Genomic DNA, 9,105 nt, shown 5'->3' on the forward strand with positions numbered 1-9,105 from the left:
TTTCCTATCATCTTTCCTGCTACTATGCTTTAGGAAACTAGCCTTAAAGCATTCAGATAAGTGTTTTATGCAATGTTGTTTAAATACCCTAACCCTTATTAGATGTTTTAATATTTTCAAAGTCATATCTCATGTTCATTTGATGGAAATCATGTTACATTGATGCTTTGGATATTATCATTTATCATTAAATTATATGTTAATGTACTCAGTGTGCTATATAAAATCTGTAATTTTAATAAGAGAATGGATTACCTTAAACAGTTGAGCAAATCTTAAAATGGATAAAGCTCAAAGTCATGGATATTTAAAAGACACAGAAGCTTGGAGACCTTGGAATTTAGAGCCATCTGTTTCTTCCATGTTCCCCTCAGGTGAGGAAATGCAGGCTGGCACTTTAGCAAGACCTGGAAATCCCTAGAAAATTATCTGCCTTTCTCAGAGAATTAAAGAGTAATTTAAAGTTTTAATAACTGCAGTACCGATCACATGAATTGCATCACTTATTAAATGATTTTAAAAATCTACCTTTTGCCAAGCATTTTACTGGGTTGTAGAGATGAATAATATTGTCTCTAGTCTCAAATGACTTAGAGCAAAAATCCCCAAGTATTAGTCAATGCTAAGGAAATTAAGGATGTTACTGTGAGGAATTATTTTATAACGTTGTTTATTAAGTTAAATAAAATATTCTTTTTATTTTGAGATGAGAGTGGCCTGTTTTCATTTTAATGAATGAAATGATAATTTTATTTTGCAGTTTTTATACAGCAAAATAAAAAGTTGGTAGTGTGATATAAATTTTGTCCTACAGGGTAGTATACCTAAGTTTACAGTGTTTATAAAGTCTATAGTGGTGCATGGTGATGTCCCAAGCCTTCACATTCACTTGCCATGCTCTCATTAACTCAGCCAGAGCAACTTCTAGGCTGGCAAGCTCCATTCATGATAAGTGTCCTGGACAGGTTTACCATTACTTATCTTTTTTACCATATTTTTTTCTGTTAAAAAAATTGTTTATTAATACAAACTGTTAATGCATACATACAAACTATAAAGCACTAAGGAACTTAAATCTCTATGTCATAGCACACAGGTGGCAATTCAACATCCAGAGTCGACAGAATGCTTGAGGGAGACTGCAACGGATTGCACTTCTATGGTGGAGAGGCCATCTTAAGAGGTGAAGCGGGGCCAAGGAGTAACAGCCTTTTAAGTTTCCTCTCCTCATCGAGAATCATGAGAGGCTCTCCGTTCAAGGGGAGCTGGGAGATCTGGTGTTCTTCAGGCAGGTCGAAACTCTCAAAGTCTAGAGGATTGAAGAGAAAGAATTTTTCTATTTCTGGATAGGTGTCATCTGAAGCAGAGCTTTTACCTTGAGCAGTTTTCTAGGTCACCTTTTTAGCAGAGAGGTTTGTCTGTTTCTGTTTGAGAGGTCGATTAGTCTTTACCGACTTTTCTGTGGCTTTGTTGACAGTTCCCAAAGCCTTTCTGGGAGCTTTAGGTAAGACTAGTGGAGCACCAAACATTTTGCCAACACGTGCTGTTGAAACCTGATATCTCCCATCTACAGCTTTGACTGAAGGCCGGGACCCCAGCTTCAGCCTGTCCTTAGGAGTAACACGGGTGCCCGGTTTTCCATTTTCCTTATCCACAAAGATCACAGTAGCCATTCTGGATTCAGTTGGGATCAACAACCAAAATCACCCACGCTTCAGCCTTTTATACCATATTATTACTGTACCTTTTCTATGTTTAGGTACACAAATACCATTCTGTTTTAATTGCCTATGATATTCAGGACATTAACATGACAAACAGGCTTGTAGCCCAGGAGCAGCTCAGGTATGTGGTAGGCTGTACCATCTAGGTTTGTGTAAACAACCTCCATTAAGTTCAAACAATGACAAAAATCACCTACCAATGCATTTCTCAGACATTTCCTTATTGTTAAAGGATATATGACTGGTATTGATTTTCTGTTGTGTCCTCCAGTATTCAGTGTACTAATGTCAGTCCCTTCATTTATCTGACACTCCCCCCCCAACCCCCCCCTCGCCCTTTCCCACTTCTCCTGCTAGTTCAGACTGAAGCTAACCCGTGTTTGGTCTTCAGCAACTCTTGAAAAACGTAGCTGTTTGTCTTACTCACTTCAATTGCAACTGGCCAGGAGACTTTCCCTTTGATGTTTCCTCAAAAGTAAGAGGAACATTGTGTCTCATCTTCCCTTCTGGTTCAGAAAGTCCTGGAATCCTATAAGGTCAAACGATTTTCCTACTAATACTTAGACATCATTGCCTTTTTTCATTCTTATTGTTTCATTATTGGAGTTTTCCTGAGTGTGTGCATCCTGTGGTATCATAATGGATTGGGTGAAAAAAATAATTGAACCAGATGTTAAAGAGATTTGTAAAATAATGTCCTTTTCTCCTTGATATTTTTCTTCTTGCAAATATGTCTATTATACTTAAAATAAATGTTATGTAGACTCATGCAATGTTCTCCCTATTGTTATTTTAAAATCAGTTAATTAAAAATTCTCAGATATGACTTTGAATGCATGAAATAAGTATAATATACAAAAACAGAAGAACTTTGAGGTTTACAATAAAAGTGTAATGTGTCCTTACCAAAAACAATCTGCTAATCTAGAAGATTCAATTAATACTCTCAGCTCTGATTTAACCCATTGATTCCCTTAATATCACGTTTAGTGTTAACTTTCTGTAAGTGTGTTCATCGTGTTACTTGGAAGAAGAGGTAGAAATTTTCCTGGGATAATATTTACTTTATCATAATAATTATTTAAAAAAAAAATCAGTGAACAAAATAATGCTTTCAAACACAAAGAAACATTGGAATAAGTTTATCATCCAAAAAGTGCACTTACAAATATCTAATTTAAAATGATTTTTTCTCTGGATTTCTTTTTGTCTAGAATTTGAATATGCCTAAGAATAATGTTGGCAATACTAGTTTACACATGAATTGGCTTGAGAATGCTGAAGTTATTTTGTGATTCTGCAGCTCCAAATGCAATATTTGTTTGCTATAGGCATGGGAATTTTTTTTTTCTTTTTAGGTTTTCAATTTAACATTCTTATATCTGTACAGCTTCTCAAACTTTCATGTACATTATTCTTTTTTATATTCTAATAGTAATATAGAAAAATATTTTCTATATTTTCCAAATATATATTTTTTATCTCAGTTATCTCTCTACAAAAATATAATTTGATCATTTTCTCATTAAGAATTATATAATTTAATATTAGCTATTCCTATTTCAATGGCTACTACTTTGATTCTGTAAAATTCAAAATATAATATAACTTAATATTTATTATTGCTAAGTATATAATAAAAATATATTTTATAGTTATTTTAAATATATTATCATAAACCACAATTTGTGTTTAGACATTAATGCTAAACATTCTAGTAAGTTCATGACATAATTTTCCAGTTTATCATAAGTTTCAAGGAAAATTAGCCATATTTATAAGAATTTCCTGCTTTACAGTACACCCTTTATTTTAAGTAGTATAGCAACATATGTCTTTGGCATCAATACAGAAGAATTGAATTTTAACATCAATATAGCAGAATTGAATTTTAGAATCAATACATTTCAGAGATAGAGCAAGGATAGATACATAAGAAGTTACACAAATATTTCTGCTGGACTTTGAATTTTATCACTTTATTTTTATATTTATTAAAATGTACAAAACATTCAAGAGTAAGAATAACAGTACAATGGCTCTTGGGAGTAGCATTCAAATTTAACACTTATGAAAATTCTGCTGCTTTGCCTCCATTTATCTTCTCTTTTTTTTGTGAGAGTTTTAAAAATCATAATTTCTAAAGTCCTGATGTCCATAAAAACCATTTTTTTAAGTCCCATGAGAGGTTGACTCTAGAGACCACACTTTAATGCATTTGTGAACCATGCTTCTGATATTACGATTTTTCAGCAATCTTAATTGACACATCTCTCCAAAAATGGATATTTTCTTACACAAAAATATGCTATTAGTGTACTTGAACATCAACAATAAGTCCTTGACCATCTATTTCCCATCCCATAAACATATTTCCTCAATCATCTTAGTTATTTACATGCTTCACCACTCAGTACACAATTTGCCTTGTCTCTTAAATTTTGTTTAATATGTAATAATCTTCCATTCCTTATTTTTTAATTCAATGACTAGTGAATGTTATCCTGTACCATATACCACCATCTGGGTTTGTCTGTAAGCTGCACGCTCTTTTATCTTGTCTCTCTATACCCATTCATATTTAGGGCAAAACAAGAATTTCATTGCTTTGCTGTCAATTTTTCCTAGTAGATGTACTTTTTCTAGTTCATCTTTGTTTTAAGGGTTACAGTTTTTCCGGGACTCTTGTTTCCAACTCTTCACTTGTAACTTGAAGCCTGTCTCCTGTCCTTGTCCCATTCTCCAGCATCCTAGGATTAAAAGGACTCACAGGGCAGAAGTGGCTTCATTTTCTACACATCATGTTCTCAGAGCCCTCTTTGTCTAAGGATGCAAGTGTTCTCTTTATTTCCTAAAATATTTTTATAGATAATTATAAACCTGTTTAAAAATAAAAAAGTAACCATATCTAATAAGAACTGGAGAGCATTATGCTAAGTGAAATAAGCTAGGTGGTGAAAGACAAATACCATATGATTTCACCTATAAGTGGAACCTAATCAAATACAAACAAGTAAGCTAAATATAATCAGAAACATAGAAATAAAGAAAAAGCTGACAGTAACCACAGGGGGGTGTGGAGTGGGGAGGAGGAGGAAAACGAGGAAAGAAGGGGAAAGGCTATCAAGGAACATGTATAAAGGACTCATGGACAAAGACAATGCGGGGAAGGGCTAGGGGAGAAGATTGAATGTGGGAGGTGAGGATGGGTAAGGCATGGGAGAGTAATGGGGGGAAAATGGGGACAACCATAATTGAACAATAAAAAAAATTAACTCCTCATACTTATCACCATCCTATAAAAATTATCGATTTCCTAACCAATCTCATTTTGACTCAGAGCATCATCCATTCCCTCAATGTTGAATCAGATCCCAAATAACCTATTATTTTATGTCATAACTAAAAGATAAGAGCTTTAAAAATTTTAGAACATATCAAAATTATCATTGCATACCTAAAAATTAGTAATGATTTTTTAGTATTTTTTTAAAAAAGAATTTAATTATTTATATTTAGAGAAAGAGAGGGAGAAAAAGGAGAGAAACATCAACGGGTGGCTGCATCTCATGTACCTCCAACTGCGGTCCTGGCACACAACCCACGCATGTGACCTGACTGGTCAATACACTGAGCCACACTAGCCAGGGCTAATTCTTTAATATCTTTAAATATCTATGTAATAGTCAAATTTGTATTAATTATTCAAGATCTCACCATTCTCCTTTCTTTCTTCCCCCCCTCCCACAGGTTGGTTCTTTTTTTTTTTTTTTAATTAATTTATTTACTTTTTTAAATACATTTGTCTCTGCCTTCCCCCCCCTTTCCCTTGCCCCCTCCCACCTTCCCTCCCTCAGCTCTTCCCCTTTGGTTTTGTCCATGAGTCCTTGCTATATGTTCCTTGACTTTCCCCTTCCCTTCCCTTTCCCTGCCCCCCCTTCCCTCTTGTCTCTGTTGATTTCTTTTCCTTTCAGTGTTGCTGGTCATATTTGCCTTGCTTCTTTGCATTGTTGGTTAGGTTCCGCTTATAGGTGAGATCATATGGTATTTGTCCTTCGCCCCCTGGCTTATTTCGCTTAGCATGATGCTCTCCAGTTCCATCCATGCTGTTGCAAAGTTTAGTACTTCTTTTTTCTTTCTGCTGCGTAGTATTCCATTGTGTAAATGTACCACAGCTTTTTGATCCAGTCATCTACTGATGGGCATTTAGGTTGCTTCCAACACTTGGCTATTGTAAATTGTGCTGCTATGAACATTGGGGTGCATAGGTTCTTTTGTATTGGCGTTTTGGTGTTCTCAGGGTATAGTCCCAGCAGGGGAATCGCTGGATCAAAAGGCAGTTCCATTTTCAGCTTTCTGAGGAAATTCCACACTGCTTTCCATAGTGGCTGCACCAGTCTGCATTCCCACCAACAGTGGACTAGAGTTCCCTTTTCTCCACAGCCTCGCCAGCACCTGTTGTTTGTGGATCTGTTTATGATGGCCATTCTGACCGGTGTGAGGTGGTACCTCATGGTGGTTTTGATCTGCATTTCTCTGATGGCTAGTGATGCAGAGCATCCTTTCAAATGCCTCTGGGCCCTCTGTATCTCCTCCTTAGAAAAGCATCTGCCCAGGTCCTTTGCCCATTTTTTGATTGGATCGTTTGTCTTCTTGGAGTAAAGTCGAGTGAGTTCTTTGTATATCTTGGAGATCAAACCTCTATCTGATGTATCATTAGCAAATATATTTTCCCAAATGGTTGGCTCCCTTTTCATTTTGCTGATGTTTTCTTTAGCCGTGCAGAAGCTTCTTATTTTGATGAGGTCCCACTTGTTTATTCTTTCCTTTATGTCCCTTGCTTTAGGAGACATATCAGTGAAAAAATTGCTGCGTGGGATATCTGAGAGTTTCCTGTCAATGTTCTCCTCTAGGACTTTGATGGTGCTGTGACTTATATTTAAGTCTTTTATCCATCTTGAGTTTATTTTTGTGTATGGTGTCAGCTGATGATCCAATATCAATTTTTTGCATGTAGCCGTCAAGCTCTCCCAACACCATTTGTTGAAGAGGCTGTTATGGCTCCATTTTATGCTTCTGCCCCCTTTGTCAAATATTAGATGTCCATAGAGACCTGGGCTTATTTCTGGGCTTTCTATTCCGTTCCACTGGTCTATGGGTCTGTTCTTGTGCCAGTACCAGATTGTTTTGAGTATAGTGGCTTTGTAGTAGAGTTTGATGTCCGGTATTGTGATCCCTCCTACTTTGTGTTTCTTTCTCAAAATTGCTGCAGCTATTCGAGGTCATTTATGGTTCCATATAAATTTTTGAAATGTCTGTTCTATTTCTGTGAAATACGTCATTGGTATCTTAATAGGGATTGCGTTGAATCTATAAATTGCTTTTGGTAGTATGGACATTTTAAGGATATTAATTCTTCCAATCCATGAGCACGGTATATGCTTCCATTTATTTGTGTCTTCCTTAATTTCTTTTTTCAATGTTGTATAGTTTTCTGCATACAGGTCTTTTGTGTCTTTGGTTAAATTTATCCCTAGGTACTTTATCTTTTTTCGTGCTATATCGAATGGTATATTTTTCCTGATTTCTTCTTCTTCTATTGCATTGCTGGTGTACAAAAACGCCTTTGATTTCTGAATGTTGACTTTGTATCCTGCTGTTTTGCCAAATTCACTTATTAGGTTGAGGAGTTTTTTGGTAGAGTCTACAGGGTTCTCTATGTACACTATCATGTCATCTGCAAACAATGATAGTTTTACTTCCTCCTTTCCTATTTGGATGCCTTTTATCTCTTTCTCTTGTCTGACCGCTGTGGCTAGGACTTCCAATACGATGTTGAAAAGAAGCAGTGAGAGCGGACATCCTTGTCGTGTTCCCGATCTTAGTGGGAAAGCTTTCAGTTTTTGCCCGTTGAGTATGATATTGGCTGTAGGTTTTTCATATATGGCCTTTATTACGTTGAGGAATGCCCCATTGATTCCCATTTTGCTGAGTGTTTTGATCATAAATGGGTGCTGTACCTTGTCAAATGCTTTTTCTGCATCTATCGAGATGATCATGTGGTTTTTGTCTTTTCTTTGACTTATGTGGTGTATCACGTTTACTGATTTGCGTATATTGAACCATCCCTGCATCCCTGGGATGAATCCCACTTGATCGTGATGGATAATCTTTTGAATGTATTGCTGGATGCGGTTTGCCAATATTTTGTTGAGGATTTTAGCATCTATGTTCATCAGCGAAATTGGCCTGTAGTTTTCTTTCTTTGTAGGGTCTTTATCTGGTTTGGGGATCAGGGTGATGCTGGCCTCATAGAAGGAGTCTGGCAGTCTTCCCTCCTCTTGGATTTTTTGGAATAGTCTGAGAAGGACAGGGGTTAGCTCTTCCTTAAATGTTTTGTAAAATTCTCCTGGGAAACCGTCTGGCCCTGGACTTTTGTGTGCTGGGAGTTTCTTGATGACTGCTTCAATTTCCCCAACTGTTATCGGTCTGTTCAAGCTTTCTGTTTCTTCCTCCTTCAGTGTTGGAAGATTATACTTTTCTAAAAATTTGTCCATTTCATCCAGATTTTCAAATTTCTTGGCATATAATTGTTCATAAAAGTTTCTGATGATCATTTGTATTTCTGTGGTATCAGTTGTTATTTCTCCTCTTTCATTTCTGATATTATTAATTTGGGTCCTCTCCCTTTTTTTCTTGATGAGTCTGCTCAAAGGTTTGTCCACTTTATGAATCTTTTCAAAGAACCAGCTTCTGGATTGGTTGATTCTCTGAATTGTTCTTTTTGTCTCTATGTCATTCAGTTCTGCTCTAATCTTGACTATTTCCTTCCTTCTCCTTGCTCTGGGATTTATTTGTTGTTGTTTCTCCAGTTCTTCAAGTTGTAATGATAGGTCTTTTATTTGAAATGTTTCTATCTTTTTAAGGTAAGCCTGTATTGCTATGAACTTCCCTCTCAGGACCGCCTTTGCTGTGTCCCATAGGTTTTGGACAGTTGTCTGTTCATTTTCATTTGTTTCCAGGAATTTTTTTATTTCTTCTCTTATCTCATTATTGACCCATTCATTGTTTAAAAGTGTACTGTTCAGTCTCCATGAGTTTCCAAGTTTTTGAAGTTTCTCTTTGAGTTTGATTTCGAGTTTCAAGGCCTTGTGGTCTGAGAAAAAGTTTGGTATTATTTCAATTTTCCTGAATTTACTGAGGCTTGCTTTGTGTCCTATCATGTGGTCTATCTTTGAAAAACTGCCGTGAGCATTTGAAAAGAATGTGTATTTTTCTTCTTTGGGATGTAAGGTTCTATATATGTCAGTTAAGTCTCTTTGATTCAGTGTTTCATTCAGCGCCACGATATGTTTATTAATGTTTTGTTTGGAAGATCTGT

The 9,105-nt window shown here is 36.0% G+C and overlaps 1 pseudogene; it reads right to left on the reverse strand.

The window, feature by feature from the left end:
• Nucleotides 1-1,070: 1,070 nt before the first annotated feature.
• LOC129087977 (securin-like) lies at nucleotides 1,071-1,673 on the reverse strand (annotated as a pseudogene).
• Nucleotides 1,674-9,105: the final 7,432 nt, after the last annotated feature.

This window comes from Pteronotus mesoamericanus, unplaced genomic scaffold (genome assembly GCF_021234165.1).
Source record: "Pteronotus mesoamericanus isolate MK-2021 breed Mesoamerican mustached bat unplaced genomic scaffold, CSHL_Meso_final scaffold_54, whole genome shotgun sequence".
Classification (NCBI taxonomy): Eukaryota; Metazoa; Chordata; class Mammalia; order Chiroptera; family Mormoopidae; genus Pteronotus; species Pteronotus mesoamericanus.